Here is a 16,821-nt window from a genome sequence, read left to right as displayed (position 1 = left end):
AAAACAACAGCAACAACGTCTGGAAGTTCAGCCATTGCTCTAAAGCAGTAATATATTCATGCAACTTTATTAGGTGAATTCCCCAATAAGTTACTGAAAGCAACAGTAGCAAATGTTAGTTGGTCCACTGTTATTTTACCATTATTGTACCAGCAGACTGGTCCACGTAAAAACAGAGAGAAATAAGAAATGAAGTAAATAGGCCAGGTGCGGTGGCTCACGCCTGTAATCCCAGCACTTTGGGAGGCCGAGGTGGGCAGACCACAAGCTCAGGAGATCGAGACCATCCTGGCTAACTTGGTGAAACCCCGTCTCTACTAAAAAAACACAAAAAAATTAGCCGGGCATGGTGGCAGGCACCTGTAGTCCCAGGTACTCAGGAGGCTGAGGCAGGAGAATGGTGTGAATCTGGGAGGTGGAGCTTGCAGTGAGCCGAGATCGCACCACTGCACTCCAGCCTGGGCAACAGAGTGAGACTCCGTCTCAAAAAAAAAAAAAAAAAAAGAAAAATGAAATAAATTACACATATATTTGCTTTCAACTACCTCTTACCAGCTGGATTACAAAGAACACTCAACCGAAGCCAAGCATTTCCCTCCCTCCCTCCCTCCCTCCCTCCCTCCCTCCCTCCCTTCCTTCCTTCCTTCCTTCCTTCCTTCCTTCCTTCCTTCCTTCCTTCCTTCCTTCCTCTTTTTAAGACAGAGTTTCACGCTGTCATTCAGGCTGGAGTGCAGTGACACAATTTACAGGCAGGCAGCACCATGCCCAGATCATTTTTGTGTTTTTTGTAGAGACGGTTTCACCATGTTGCCAAGGCTAGTCTCAAACTCCTGATCTCAAACTATCCACCAGCCTAGGCCTTCCAAAGTACTAGGATTACAGGCATGAGCCACTGCGCCAGGTCTAAGTATTTCAAGAGAAAATTGCACTAAAAATAATTGAGGCCAGGCGCGGTGGCTCACGCCTGTAATCCCAGCACTTTGGAAGGCCAAGGTGAGCAAAGCATGAGGTCAGGAGTTCGAGACCAGCCTGGCCAATATGGTGAAACCCCGTCTCTACCAAAAGTACAAAAAAAAAATTAGCCGGGCGTGGTGGTGCGCGCCTGTAGTCCCAGTTGTAGTCCCAGCTACTCGGGCGGCTCAGGCAGAAGAATTGCCTGAACCCAGGAGGCGGAGGTTGCAGTGAGCTGAGATCGCACCACTGCACTCCAGCCTGGGTGACAGAGTGAGACTCCATCTCATAATAATAATTCAAATAACAGCTTTTTGGTTTGGAATTTGGTATTCCAGTTGAATTACACTAACAGGGCCGGGCGCGGTGGCTCAAGCCTGTAATCCCAGCACTTTGGGAGGCCGAGACCGGCGGATCACGAGGTCAGGAGATCGAGACCATCCTGGCTAACACAGTGAAACCCCGTCTCTACTAAAAAATACAAAAAACTAGCCGGGCGAGGCGGCGGGCGCCTGTAGTCCCAGCTACTCGGGAGGCTGAGGCAGGAGAATGGCGTGAACCCGGGAGGCGGAGCTTGCAGTGAGCTGAGATCCGGCCACTGCACTCCAGCCTGGGCGACAGACCGAGACTCCGTCTCAAAAAAAAAAAAAAAAAGAAAATTAGCCGGGCGTGGTGGCGCATGCGTGTAATCCCAGCTATTTGGGAGGCCGAGGCAGGAGAATAGCTTGAACCCGGGAGGCGGAGGTTGTGGTAAGCCGAGATCGCGCCATTGTACTCCAGCCTGGGCAACAAGAGTGAAACTCCGTCTCAAAAAAAAAAAAAAGACAAAACCATAGACTGATAATCTAGAGGGAAAAAACATACAATAAAAGGAGATCCAAAGATTAGCATTTGCAGAAAAAGGCTTAAAATAATAATTTAGGAACTTCCTGAATGAAAAAAATTTAAAAGTAATTACTGATTAACATAGGAAACATTTAAAAAGATGAAAAGGTGGATAATTTCAACAGTAACATATCTATAAAAATTCAAATGGACATTCTGTCACTAAGTTAACTCAATGGATGAATTTAACATCTAATCAGATACAACAGAAGACTAAGACAGATCAATTACAAATATTCAGAAAAGGCCAGGCACAGTGGCTCACGTCTGTAATCCCAGCACTTTGGGAGGCTGAGGCGGGTGGATCACGAGGTCAGGAGTTCAAGACCAGCCTGGCCAAGATGGTGAAACCCTGTCTCTACTAAAACTACAAAAATTAGCCGGGTGCCGCAGCAGGTGCCTGTAATCCTTGCTACTCAGGAGGCTGAGGCAGGAGAATTGCTCCCCAAGAGGCGGAGGTTGCAGTGAGCCGAGATGGTGCCACTGTACTGCAGCCTGGGTGACAGAGCAAGACTCCGTCTCAAAAAACAAACAAACAACAGAAAAGAAATACAGCCATGCATCACTTAATGATGGGAATACATTTTGAGAAATGCATCATTAGACAACTTTGTTGTGAGAACATGATAGTATACTTACACTACCTAGATGGTATAGCTTACTGCACACCTAGGCTATATGGTATACCCAGTTGTTCCTAGGCTGCCAACCTGCACAGCATGTTACTGCACTGAATACTGTAGGCAATTGTAACACAATAGTAAGTAAACATACAGAAGGGGACGGGCTCTGTGGCTCATGCCTGTAATCCCAGCACTTTGGGAGACCGAGGCAGGCGAATCACCTGAGGTCAGGAGTTTGAGACCAGCCTGGCCAACATAGTGAAACCCCATCTCTACTAAAAATACAAAAATTAGCCGGACATGGTGGCAGGCGCCTGTAATCCCAGCTACTTGGGAGGCTGAGGCAGGAGAATCACTTGAACCCAGGAGGCAGAGGTTGTAGTGCGCCGAGATCGTGCCACTACATAGAGAAGGTGCGGTGAAAATACCCATTATGATCTTATGGGACTTCCATCATATATGTGATCTGTCACTGAAATGTCATTATGTGGCACATGACTGCAGAAGCATGGTATGTATAAACCTTACTAGCTTTTTGGAAAGCTTTGCTTTGCTTTCAGGAGACAATATTTGAACTGAGACCTGAAAGATAAGGAGTTAAAAAGTTGAAGGCAGCACATTCTTGGCAGAGGAAACAGCAAGTATACAAACCTGAGGTAGAATTTAAAAGACTTGGATATATTCATGGAAGATGGCATATTGTAACCATTCCCACCCTAATTTTTCTTTGAGAGGCTAAACAATATTAGCAAATAAGCTACATTTATATATATATATATATTTTTGGTTGTTAAAACAGTCTTGATCTGTCGCTCAGGCTAGAGTACACTGGCATGATCCCAGTTCACTGTAGCCTTAAATTCCTAGGCTCAAGTGATCCTCCTGCCTCAGCCTCCTGAGCAGCTAGGACTACAGGAGCATATCACCATGTTGGCTACTTTTTTTTATTTTTAGTTTTTGTGTAGAGACAAGGTCTCTCTATATTGTCCAGGCTGGTCTCAAACTCCTAGGCTCAAGTGATCCTCCTGCCTCAGCTTCCACAATGGTAGGATTACAGGTGTGTGAGCCACCACACCCTGTGCATTATTATCTAAGGAGTCCCTGCCTTTGAAGTCATTCTCCATTACACCACCCTGATTATTTCGTTCCTAGCAATGATCACAGTCTATACTTTTGCTTACTTATTTAATACCTGTCTCACTTGCTAAAATGATTGGGTCCTTGAGGGCAATGATCTTGTCCACTGTTCATTACTGTATTCGTTAGCCAATGCTTGACACTAATGAATACTTGTAGGGTGACTGAATCTTACAAAACTTATTCTTTCAGATTTGAAGTTAATTAGCAGATTGAACAGCAAGAATAGTTTGTATATTTGTATTTGCTGTACACTAGAAGAAACTGCCCCTCTATATTAAATAGTATGATATTGGAGAGAGGGGCCAAAGGAGAAACAAAGTCAAGTTTTAGCAGTTAAACTTTTTTTTTTTTTGAGATGGAGTCTCACTCTGTCACCTGGGCTAGAATGCACTGGCTCGATCTCGGCTCACCGCAACCTCCGCCTCCCAAGTTCAAGTGATTCTTCTGCCTCAGCCACCCGAGTAGCTGGGATTACAGGCACCCGCCACTACACCCAGCTAATTTTTTGTATTTTTAGTAGAGATGGACTTTCACCATATTGGCCAGGCTGGTCTTGAACTCCTGACCTTACCTGCCTCGGCCTCCCAAAGTGCTGGGATTACAGGCTTGAGCCACCACGCCAGCCAGCAGTTAAACTTGATAAACTAACCTGATGTCCTGATGTGGAGAAAGTAGGATGGATGGAAAAGTGAAGAAGCTGGAGCTGGTCCCTCAATGCCCCACCATGCCCAGATATGGCCAGACATGACAGTGGGAAAGCCGAGTTATAGAGAAATCCATCGTTATCACCATGCCTTCCTTTTGAATCATGCTTTAGTGTCGGCCATCCTGCACACACATCATTGTATTTAACCCTTGCAAAGCTCTTTGCAATAGGAGGCATGATCTTCACTTTACCAGTGAGGACACGGAGGCTTAGAGGTTAAATGTAAGCCCTACGTCACACAGCTAGGAATTAGCAGTGCCAGGTCTGCAACCCTGACCTTCTAATTGATTCCACTTCACTACCCTTTCTACCATACCCACAGCTGCTTCTGTATTAACTATGTTGACTTTTCTTTCTTTCTTTCTTTTTCTTTTGAGACGGAGTTTCGCTGTTGTTGCCCAGGCAACAACATCATGCAGGGGCGTGACCTCGGCTCACCTCAACCTCTGCCTCCCGAGTTCAAGTGATTCTCCTGCCTCAGCCTCCCAAGTAGCTGGGATTACAGGCATGTGCCACCACGCCCAGCTAATTTTTTATTTTTAGTAGAGACGGGTTTCTCCTTGTTGGTCAGGCTAGTCTCAAACTCTGATCTCAGGTGATCCGCCTGCCTCGGCCTCCCAAAGTGCTGGGATTACAGGCGTGAGCCACTGCGCACGGCCTGACTTTTCTTAAGAGACAGGGTCTTGTTATATTGCCCAAGCTGGCTTTGAACTCTTGGGCTCAAGCAATCCACTTGCCTCAGTCTCCTGAGCATGTTAACTTTCATTTGTGTGTATGTGACAAGATCTTGCTATATTGCCCAGGGTGATCATGAACTTCTGGCTTCAAGTAATCTTCCTGAATAGCTGGGATAACAGGCTCCAGCCACTGTACTGGAGTTAAAGTATTTTTTTTAATTTATTTTTAATTGCGGACCGGGCACGGTGGCTCACGCCTATAATCCCAGCACTTTGGGAGGCTGAGGAGGGCAGATCACTTGAGGCCAGGCGTTTGAGACCAGCCTGACCAACATGGTGAAACATTTATCTACTAAAAATACAAAGATTAGCCTTGGATGTGGTGGCACGTGCCTGTAATCCCAGCTACTTGGGAGGCTGCGGCAGGAGAATGGCTTGAACCCAGGAGGCGGAGGTTGCAGTGAGCCGAGATCACACCACTGCACTCAGGCCTGGGCAACAGAGTGAGACACTGTCTCAAAAAAAAAAAAAAAAAAAGAAAGAAAGAAAGAAAGAAAAGAAAAAGAAAAAATTGTGGCAAACACATGTAATATAAAATTCACTCACTTAACCATTTTGTAAGTGTAGAACTAAGTAATGTTAACTGTATTCACATTGTTGTGTAACAGATCTCTGGAACTTTTTCATCCTGCAAAACTGAAACTCTGTACGCATCAAACAACTCCTTATTTCTCCTTCCTGCCAGTGCCAGGGAACCATCATTCTACTTTCTGTGTCCAGGATTTCCACTCTAGACATTTCACATAAGTAGAATCCTACAGAATCTGTCCCTTTATAACTGGCTTATTCATTCAGCATAATACTCGCAAGGTTCCTCCATATTGTAGCATGTGGCAGGATGTCCTTCTGTTTCTAATGCTGAATAATATTCCATTGTATGTATATGCCACATTCTCTTTATGCTTTCATGTGTTCACAGACATTTGGGCTGCTTCTACCTCTTGCCAATTGGGAGTAATACTGCAATGAACATGGGTGTACAAATATCTCGTCAAGATCCTGCTTTCAGTTCTTTTGGATATATACTCAGAAGTGGAATTGCTGGATCATATGGTAATTCTATTTTTAGTTTTTTGAAGAATCATGTTAACTTTTAAACAAATAGCCCCATTCTCACGGAGTGTAGTGCAATATGTGAAAAGGTGGCATATTGCCTTCCCTCTAATTAAATTGAAAATAGCAATCGTGCTCATATATAACCATTAAAATATGTTTAAACTTCTTACTTAAGATGCATCAATTACACTGTTGGCAACTATAGACGCTTTCATTTCCTCCCAGTCTCAGTCAACAAGCTGTTCTTTACTTTTAACAACGCCCTCCCCCAATATCAGGGTCACTAGAGCAGAAGATTCCTGATGGAAGGACCTGTGTTGTTCAATACTGTGCCCCAAGTAACTAGCACAGTAGTTGGCATAGAATAAGCACTCAAAAAGAATGGATACATGAACCAGTGCGTGCATGAATAAGAAGACCATGTTGCTAGGAATAGTGTAAAAAAATTGAACTTAGCCCCAGGAGAGAGAGGAGCAAGCAGGAAGTGGAACACAGATGGCAAAGAGACATTTAATGACATGAATTTTGCCAGAATGATGACACCATCCCTAGGATGAATTCAGAGTAAAGCTCTGATGATCACATAGGATCATACCAGCCATGAAGGTTTGAGGAGATGGGAAACCCATGGAATGCTAATGATAAGGTCCTTTCAGATTAATAGGATTGCGCTCTAGGGATTAAAACCCAAGGGAGTGCTGATAGTGCAGGACCCTCTTCCCCTTCTCTTCTGCCACACAGCATGGACTCTGGGGTATGGGCGGGTGGGGTGAGGAGCATTGGAAGCAAAAGCATTATCACACCAAGTGGAAGATTCCGTGCTGGCCGACTTGCTGCACACGAGGCCAACTGAAGCCCTCTGATGGGGACTGGAGTGTGAAGTAAAGAGGGGATTCAACACTCCAGGATGAGTTATCGTCTCACGAAAGAAGCAAACTCTCCTACTAAAGGCTGCTGTCCTCACATCTTTGCACTTGATACGCAATCTTAGGAAATGAACTGGAGAAAATGGGATTACACTGTATCAATAGAAATTAAACTTAGAACAAAAATTGCATGAATTTATAAAGGGTATATAAGCCCTGGAACAAATTGTTCAGTGGAAATGATGCTGTCACATATCTGAAGCATTCATGAATCGTAAGTTCACTTCCATTCAAATGAAGAGACGAAATTCAAGAGAAGAGTTCCTTTTAATAGGCATATCCCCCCAGAGGGATAAAAGACAAGGTTGGGTTGCTTAGTGATTACATGAAATAGTTTCTTATCCCCTTAGTCAAGAGTTTAAATTTCACTAACAAATCAATACAGTGAGTAGTGGAATCTTTTATTGCTTTATAGGGGAGTCAACATGGCTTAATAGAAAACTCACTAAACCTGGGCTCAGAGGTTCTGCATTCAGATATTAATATTGCCTTGACCACATTAGCCTTTTAGAGAATGATCAGTTTCCATCACACACACTGCCAACAGTGTGAGACAAATCCGACCATGTTTCTCCCCAACATAAAATTCTTCGTGGAGATAATTTTACACCTATAGGGCAAATTCTGAACATCTCTGTTTCATTATTTGACTCTTTCTTACCTAAGCAACCTTAACTTACATCATTTGCCCCTCACTTCATGTGAAGCAACACTGAACAGTAGGTAGTTCTTTCGGGATATACCATGCTCATTCACGCTTACTCTGCTTGAAATTCTCTCTCCACTCATTTGGCAAACTTTTACTCATTTTTTTTCTGTCTCCGCTTAACTGCCACTTCTGTACCGGCATGGTGACTCACACCTTATAACCCCAGCACTTTGGGAGGCCAAGGCAGGCAGATCGCTTGAGTTCAGGAGTTTCAGACCAGTCTGGGCAGCATGGCGAGACTGTCTCTTTAAAAACTGCAGAAAAGGCCGGGCGCGGTGGCTCAAGCCTGTAATCCCAGCACTTTGGGAGGCCGAGACGGGCGGAACACGAGGTCAGGAGATCGAGACCATCCTGGCTAACACAGTGAAACCCCGTCTCTACTAAAAAATACAAAAAAATAGCCGGGCGAGGTGGCGGGCGCCTGTAGTCCCAGCTACTCGGGAGGCTGAGGCAGGAGAATGGCGCAAACCCGGGAGGCGGAGCTTGCAGTGAGCTGAGATCCAGCCACTGCACTCCAGCCTGGGCGACAGAGCCAGACTCCGTCTCAAAAATAAATAAATAAATAAATAAAAACTGCAGAAAAACGGCCGGGCGCGGTGGCTCCAGCCTGTAATCCCAGCACTTTGGGAGGCCGAGACGGGCGGATCACGAGGTCAGGAGATCGAGACCATCCTGGTTAACATGGTGAAACCCCGTCTCTACTAAAAAAAAAAAATACAAAAAACTAGCCGGGCGAGGTGGCGGACGCCTGTAGTCCCAGCTACTCGGGAGGCGGAGGCAGGAGAATGGCGTGAACCCGGGAGGCGGAGCTTGCAGTGAGCTGAGATCCGGCCACTGCACTCCAGCCTGGGTGACAGCGCGAGACTCCGTCTCAAAAAAAAAAAAAAAAAAAAAAAAACTGCAGAAAAACTAGCTGGGCGTGGTGGTGCACACCTGTAGTCTCACCTACTTGGGAGGCTGAGGTGAGAGGATCGCTTGGGCCCAGGAGGTGGAGGTTGCAAGTAGCCGAGATTGTGCCGCCATACTCCAGCCTGGGCAACAGAACAAAACCCATCTCAAAAAAAAAAAAAAAAAAAAAAGGCCGGGCGCGGAGGCTGAAGCCTGTAATCCCAGCACTTTGGAAGACTGAGACGGGCGGATCACGAGGTCAGGAGGTTGAGACCAGCCTGGCTAACACGGTGAAACCCTGTCTCTACTAAAAAATACAAAAAACTAGCCGGGCGCGGTGGTGGGCGCCTGTAGTCCCAGCTACTGGGGAGGCTGAGGCAGGAGAATGGCGTAAACCCGGGAGGCGGAGCTTGCAGTGAGCTGAGATCCGGCCACTGCACTCCAGCTTGGGCGACAGAGCCAGACTCCGTCTCAAAAAAAAAAAAAAAAAAAAAAAATTCAAATGAAGTGTAAAAAGTAAAAGTAAAATGTCCCTTAAAAACATACGCCTGACTGGGCACGGTGGCTCATGCCTGAAATCCCAGCACTTTGGGAGGTGGAGTGGGTGGATCACTTGAGGTCAGGAGTTCGAGAGGAGCCTGACCAACATGGTGAAACTCCATCTCTACCAAAAATACAAACATTAGCGGGCGTAGTGGCAGGCGCCGGTAATCTCAGCTACTGGGGAGGCTGAGGCAGGAGAATTGCTTGAATCTTGGAGGCGGAGGTTGCAGTGAGCCAAGATGGCACCACTGTACTCCAGCCTGGCCGTCTCAAACAACAACAACAACAACACATACTTCCAAAGATACCTTTTGTTAATGTAAGAGTAGGGACCATGAGTTTCCATCTTTGAATGTTCAGGACATAGCAATGCCTGGTGCATAACAGTCTTCGATAAATAATGTTGAATGAATGAATTTATAAAATGGAGATGGCATAATTGACTGTACTAGCCAACAGTGTTGTAGTGATGGAATCATGCAAGATAATGAATATGAAAGTTCTCTGAACGCTGGAAAGCATTATGTAAGTACAAAATTGTGTGATAATGGGCCAGATGTGGTGGCTCATGCCTGTAATCCTAGCACTTTGGGACACAGAGGTGGGTGGATCACCTGAGGTCAGTAGTTCGAGACCAGCCTGACCAATATGGTAAAACCCTGTCTCTACTAAAAAATACAAAAATCACCCGGGCGTGGTGGTGCACACCTGTAATCCCAGCTACTTGAGGGGCTGAGGCAGGAGAATCGGTTGAACCTGGGAGGCGGAGGTTGCAGTGAGCCGAGATCGTGCCACTGCACTGTCACTGTGTTGGCCAGGCTGGTCTCAAAATCCTGACTCGTGATCCGCCCGCCTTGGCCTCCCAAAGTGCTGGGATTACAGGCGTGAGCCACCGTGCCCGGCCGTGATTGTTTTTTTGTTGTTGTTTGTTTTGGTTTGGTTTGGTTTGGTTTTTTTGAAATGAAGTTTCACTCTCGCTTGTCACCCAGGTTGGGGTACAATAGTACAATCTTGGCTCACTGCAACCTCTGCCTCCTGGGTTCAAGCAATTCACCTGCCTCAGCCTGCTAAGTAGCTGGGATTACAGGCACCCGACACCACGCCTGGCTAATTTTTGTATTTTTGGTAGAGACGGAGTTTCACCATGTGGGCCAGACTGGTCTCGAACTCCTGACCTCAGGTGATCCGCCTGTCTCAGTCTCCCAAAATGCTGGGATTACAGGTGTGAGCCACCACGGCTGGCAGTGATTGTTTGCTTTGCAACAGATGCAGCAGTAAAGAGAAGCAAAAGGACCACATTGCTGCAAAAAACAAGCAATCCTAATCTAGAGGGAACTATTAATTAAACATCTATTAATGAATACATTTGCATGGCCAGATTGATATGAAGGTTAAGCACTCTAACTCTGTCCTTATCACTCATGGCCAAGTAATGAGGCTCCTGTTACAAAAAAAAAAAACAAAAAACTTATTGACAAGATGGGACACTTACTGTTATTAATTCAATTATTTGGCTTTGGTCAGTGCTAATGATGGTAATGATTGATGGCTACATGCACTGGGGAACCGTCAGAAATGGAAGTAAAAATCTACAGCATGTCGTACATGTATCTGCAGAGGTGTGAGTAAAGAACAATGGAAACTAAGAGAAAACAGCACCTCCAGGTGCCTACAGGTGGCATTCAGATCCAGAATAGCCATCCAGGCTTACAGAAAACTCAATCCAACTTTAAAAGGAATTACCAGGCAGAGTGTTGCAGCTCTGCCCAGCCACTTATACACTGTTGGTAGGAATATAAATTAGTCCAGCCAATGTGGAGAGCAGTTTGAAGATTTCTGAAAGAGCTAAGTTATGGGCCAGGTGTGGTGGCTCATGCCTGTAATCCCAGCACTTTGGGAGGTCAAGGCGGGTGGATCATGAGGCCAGGAGATAGAGGCCAGCCTGGCCAATATGGTGAAACTCCATCTCTACCAAAAATACAAAAATTAGCCGGGCGTGATGGCACACACCTGTAGTCTCAGCTACTCAGGAGGCCGAGGCAGGAGAATCACTTGAATCCGGGAAGCGGAGGTTTCAGTGAGCTGAGATTGCATCACTGCCCTCCAGCCTGGCGACAGAGGGAGACTCTGTCTCAAAAAAAAAAAGAACTAAGTGATGAACTACCATTCAACCCAGCAATACCACTTCTGGTTACATACCCAGAGGAAAATACATTTTTCTACCAAGAGGACTCATATGTTCATTACAGCTCTGTTCACAATAGCAAAAACATGGAATCAACCCAAGTGTCCATCAGTGGTGCACTGGATAAAGAAAATGTGGTACATGTACATCATGGAATACTATGCAGCCATAGAAAAAGAATGAAATCATGTCCTTTACAGCAACATGGATAGAACTGGAGGCCATTATCCCAAGCCAACTAAGACACAAACAGAGGCCAGGCGTGGTGGCTCACGCCTGTAATCCCAGCACTTCGGGAGGCTAAGGTGGATGGATCACTTGAACCCAGGAGGCAGAGGTTGCAGTAAGCAGAGACCATGCCATTGCACTCCAGCCTGGCCAACAAGAGCAAAACTCTGTCTCAAAACAAGGACAAACAAACAAACAAACAAACAAAAAACAAAAAGAAAGACAGAAACAGAAAACCAAACATTGCCTGTTCTCTTATAAGTGGGAGCTAAACACTGAGTCCACATGAACACGAAGATGGGAACAGTAGACACCGGGGACTACTAGAGACGGGAGAGAAGGAGTGGGGCAAGGGCTAAAAAACTACCTGTCAGGTGTGATGCTCACTACCTGGATGATGGGTTCAGTCATACCCTAAACCTCAGTACCTCAGTACCAAAGATTGAAATTGCTCCAAAAAATTTACTTTTATTTTTGTTTATTTTTTTGAGATGGAGTCTCGTTCTGTTTCCCAGTCATGCAGAAGCATGATCTCGGCTCACTGCAACCTCCACCTCCTGGGTTCAAGTGATTCTCATGCCTCAGCCTCCCAAGTAGCTGGGATTACAGGTGTGCACCACCATGCCCAGCTCATTTTTGTATTTTTAGTAGAGATGGGGTTTTGCCATGTTGGCCAGGCTGGTCTCGAACTCCCAATCGCAGGTGATCCACCCACCTTAGCCTCACAAAGTCCTGGGATTACAGGCATGAGCCACCGCACCTCGCCCCCAAATTTTACTTTTAAATATTTCCTACACAATATATGGTGCAATGGCTGGGTGCGGTGGCTCCCGCCTGTAATCCCAGCACTTTGGGAGGCCAAGGCAGGCGGATCACCTGAGGTTAGGAGTTCGAGACCAGCCTGACCAACATGGAGAAACCCCGTCTCTACTAAAAATACAAAATTAGCCAGGCATGGTGGCATGCGCCTGTAATCTCAGCTACTTGGGAGGCTGAGGCAGGAGAATCGCTTGAACCTGGGAGGCACAGGTTGCGGTGAGCTGAGATTGCGCCATTGCACTCCAGCCTGGGCAACAAGAGTGAAACTCCAACTCAAAAAAAAAATATATATATATATATGATGCAATGTTAAAAAATAAAGGAACATATATTCACATGCAAAAAATAAAGACAGACAACAGGAAACTGACAAACCTGCTGTTAACTAAAGACAAATAGCTAAAAACTAACCAGGAAGTTTTTACAATACAGTCTTCCAAGTGTTCCGAATGTCAGCAAAAAGAATAAGCCTTTAGAAGGAAGAGCTCCTGAATGTACATAACTGCAGGATGAGTCAACGGTGGGGTCTTGAACTGGCATTAGGGAAAGTTTTTCCAGGACGAGTATAATTAACAGCTTCAGTCATTACCAAGTGGTATTGAGTCTAGGGAACAGGCTCGGGGAAACGTTGTCCTCAGAATTAAAACAGAGATAAATCAAGACATAATCGACGAGATGCACCATCTGTAGAGGTAACTCACCCTAAGAAATGTTTTGCAAATGGGTTTGCAGGAAAACTTCCTAAGACCTGAGTGCAATGCTCTTGACTAAAATTAACAACGTATTTTAGCCTCTGTGCCTTCACACGTGTTCCTTCTGCCCATTACATATTCTGTTATCCTTATCTCCCCTTTCCCCAGTCCATTGGGTAGAGTATTATTCTTTCAGAATGTAGTCCAGGCATCATCATAACCTGTGCCTGAGAACAGAATGAATTATTTCCTCCTACTTTCTCTTCTCCATATATCATATTATCATTTGAGGATCTGTCTCACCTAGCACATTGCAGGCTCTTCGAGGGCAGAACCCAAACCTCTTTTCCCCAGCATCTCCTACCTCAGTGCCCAACCAAATAGGTATCTATTCAACGGATCAACTGAGTGGACCAGGAGAGGGGAGGAAGCATATTCTTATCCTAAAAAGTACATCAGTGCCAGGTGCGGTGGCTCACACCTGTAATCCCAGCACTTTGGGAGGCCAAGGCAGGTGAATTACCTGAGGTCAGGAGTTTGAGACCAGCCTGCCCAACATGGCAAAATCCCTTCTCTACTAAAAATACAAAATATTAGCTGGGCGTGGTGGCAAGCGCCTGTAATCCCAGCTACTCAGGAGGCTGAGGCAGGAGAATCCCTTGAATCCGGGAGGTGGAGGTTGCAATGAGCCAAGATCGCACCACTGCACTCCAGCCTGGGTGGGAAGGGCAAAACTCCGTCTCAAAAAAAAAAAAAAAAAGTACATCAGTGCCGGGCGTAGTGGTTCTGTAATCCCAGCACTTTGGGAGGCTGAGGTGGGTCGATCACTTGAGCCCAGGAATTCCAGACCAGCCTGGGCAACGTGTTGAAATCCTGTCTCTACTAAAAAAAAAAAAAAAAAAAAAAAAAAAAAAAAAAAAAAAAAAAAGCAGGGTGTGGTGGTGCATGCCTGTAGTCCGAGCTACATGTTAGGCTGAGGGAGGAGAATCACTTGAACCTGGGAGACGGAGGTTGCAGCGAGCTAAGATCATGCCACTGCACTCCAGCCTGGGCAACAGAGCAAGACTCTGTCTCAAAAAAAGAAAAAAAGTACATCAGAATCTTTGGATAGGCAGTGGTGGCTTGCAGGATTGGCATATTCAATATTGCAGTAGATTTGGTGGGCAGTTTCAGAATCCGCACGAGCCATGAGGTTTTTTATGTTTATTCAAAGAGATCTCAGGCCGGGCGCGGTGTAATCCCAGCCTGAAATCCCAGCACTTTGAGAGGCTGAGGAGGGCGGATTACTTGAAGTCAGGAGTTCAAGACCAGCCTGGCCAACATGGTGAAACCCCATATCTACTAAAAATACAAAAAATTAGCTGGGCATGGTGGTGGGTGCCTGTAATCCCAGCTACTTGGGAGGCTGAGGCAGGAGAATCACTTGAACCTGGAAGGTGGAGGTTGAGCCGAGATCATGCCATTGTCCTCCAGCCTGGGCAACAGAAGTGAAACTCTGTCTCCAAAAAAAAAGATATCTCCAATTATTTTTTAAGTGAGAGATTGTTTTAGTAAGGAGACAAATTTATAAATGGAAATGTGCAGCTTGCTATAAAAGTATGCAAAAGATTAAGAACTGGTATAAAGCTAAAGAAGAATTAAATCCCCAGGTGGCAATCAGAAGTTGCACAGAGGAGGAAATGGATTGATCTCGGTCTTGAAAGATAAACAGAAGTTTGTTGAGTATGATGGTTAATTTAGGTGTCAGCTTGACAGGATTAAGGGGATACCCACATAGCGGGTAAAGCATTATTTCTAGGTATGTCTCTGAGGGTATTTCTGGAAGAGATTGGCATTTGAATCAGTGGACCAAGTAAGGAAGATCTGCCCTCACCCAGTGTGCGCACGCACCATCCAATCAATTGAGGACCCAGATCGAACAAAAAGGCAGGGAAAAGAAGAACTCCCCCTCTTCCCCTTCAACGGAAACACCCATCTTTTCTTGCCCTTGCACATCAGAACCTCATGTTGTCCAGTCTTTGGACTGTAGAACTTGCACCAGCAGACCCCTATATTCTCAGGTCTTTGGCCTTGGACTGAGAGTTACACCATTGACTCCCCTGGTTCTCAAGCCTCTGGACTTGGACTGAGCCACACTACCTGCTTCCCTGGTCCTCTACCTTTCGACAGCATGTCATGAGGCCTCAGCTTCCATAATTGCACGAGTCAATTCTCCTAATAAATCCCCTATCTATCTATCTATCTATCTATCTATCTATCTATCTATCTATCTAATCTACCTACCTGCCTACCTACCTACCTACCTACCTACCTACCTATCTATTTTCCCATCCATCTATCCTATTGGTTCTGTTTCTCTAGAGAACCTAGACCAATACATCAAGCAAACTGTCAGGCAGTGGGAACAGCCTTTACAAAGCAAGCAGGTTCCGCTGCTTGGAGCAGAGACCTAAAATAACAGTGAGGCTGGGCACAGTGGCTCACACCTGTAATCCAGGACTTGGGAGGCTGAGGCAAGCGGATTACCTGAGGTCAGGAGTTTGAGATCAGCCTGGCCAACACGCTGAAACCCTGTGTCTTCTAACAATACAAAAATTAGCCGGGCGTGGTAGCGCACACCTACTGTAGTCCCACCTACCTGGGTGGCTGAGGCAGGAGAATCACTTGAACCCAGGAGGCGGAGGTTGGGCTGCAGTGAGGTGAGATTACGCCACTGCACTCCAGCCTGGGCAGCAAAGCCAGACTCTGTCTCAAAAAAATAATTATAAATAAAATAAAATAAAATAAAATAACAGTGGTTTAAACAGTCAGACAATTTATTTCTGTCTCTACAAAGATCTAGACGTCTTTATCCAACTATTCCAAAAGCAAGGTGTGTCCTTCATCCTTTATGGTCCAAGATGTTGGTTAGTGCTCCAGCCATCACGTCCACATTCCAGATAGCACAGAAGAAAGAAGTACAAACGATCTTAAAAACTATCATTTTATGCAGGTTCTTAGTCCACATCCATCCCATTAGCCCAACACAGTCTCATAACTGTCTCATAACCACAACTAGCAGCAAAATTATCTGGGAAATACAGTATTTATTCTGGGTATCACATCTCCACCTAAAAATTTGGCATTCTATACCTGTGAAAGGGGAGAACAGATAATGGGGGACAATTAGCTATTTTTGTCACATATTCTTACCTCCACTTTTTTTTTTTTTTTTTTGATGGCGTCTCACTCTGTTGCCCAGGCTAGAGTGCAGTGGCACGATCTCAGGTCACTGCAACCTTCACCTCCCATGTTCAAGCAATTCTCCTGCCTCAGCCATCTGAGTAGCTGGGACTACAGGCACGCACTACCATACCTGTGTAATTTTTGTATTTTTAGTAGAGATGGGGTTTCATCATGTTGGCCAGGCCGGTCTCGAACTATGACCTCAAGTGATCTGCCCACCTCAGCCTCCTAAAGTGTTGGGATTACAGGTGTGAGCCACTGCACCTGGCCATTTTTTTTTTTTTTTTTTTTTTTTGGAGACTGAGTCTTGCTCTGTTGCCTAGGCTGGAGTGCAGTGGCACAATCTCGGCTCACTGCAAACTCCGTCTCCCAGGTTCAAGAGATTCTCCTCCCTCAGCCTCCCAGGTAGCTGGGATTACAGACACCCGCCACCATGCCTGGGTAATTTTTGTATTTTTAGTAGAGACGGGGTTTCACCATGTTGACCAAGCTGGTCTTGAACTCCTGA

At 45.6% G+C, this 16,821-nt stretch overlaps 1 protein-coding gene across 6 annotated transcripts in view; it reads left to right on the top strand.

Moving 5' to 3' along the window:
- WDR89 (WD repeat domain 89) overlaps positions 1–16,821 on the top strand; it is a 99,437-nt gene that overhangs the window by 60,700 nt on the left and 21,916 nt on the right. For 3 of the 6 annotated variants that reach the window (XR_013396312.1, XR_013396311.1, XR_013396310.1), the window contains exon 4: positions 5,962–6,095. The gene's annotated coding sequence lies outside the window, so the exon portion shown is untranslated. Of the gene's footprint in view, positions 1–5,961; positions 6,268–16,821 lie in introns of those variants that run through there. The other 3 variants (XM_077941125.1, XM_077941124.1, XM_015143866.3) reach the window with 1 other exon arrangement.

This window comes from Macaca mulatta, chromosome 7 (genome assembly GCF_049350105.2).
Source record: "Macaca mulatta isolate MMU2019108-1 chromosome 7, T2T-MMU8v2.0, whole genome shotgun sequence".
In the NCBI taxonomy this organism is placed as follows: Eukaryota; Metazoa; Chordata; class Mammalia; order Primates; family Cercopithecidae; genus Macaca; species Macaca mulatta.
This window is presented reverse-complemented; position numbering and strand designations above follow the sequence as displayed.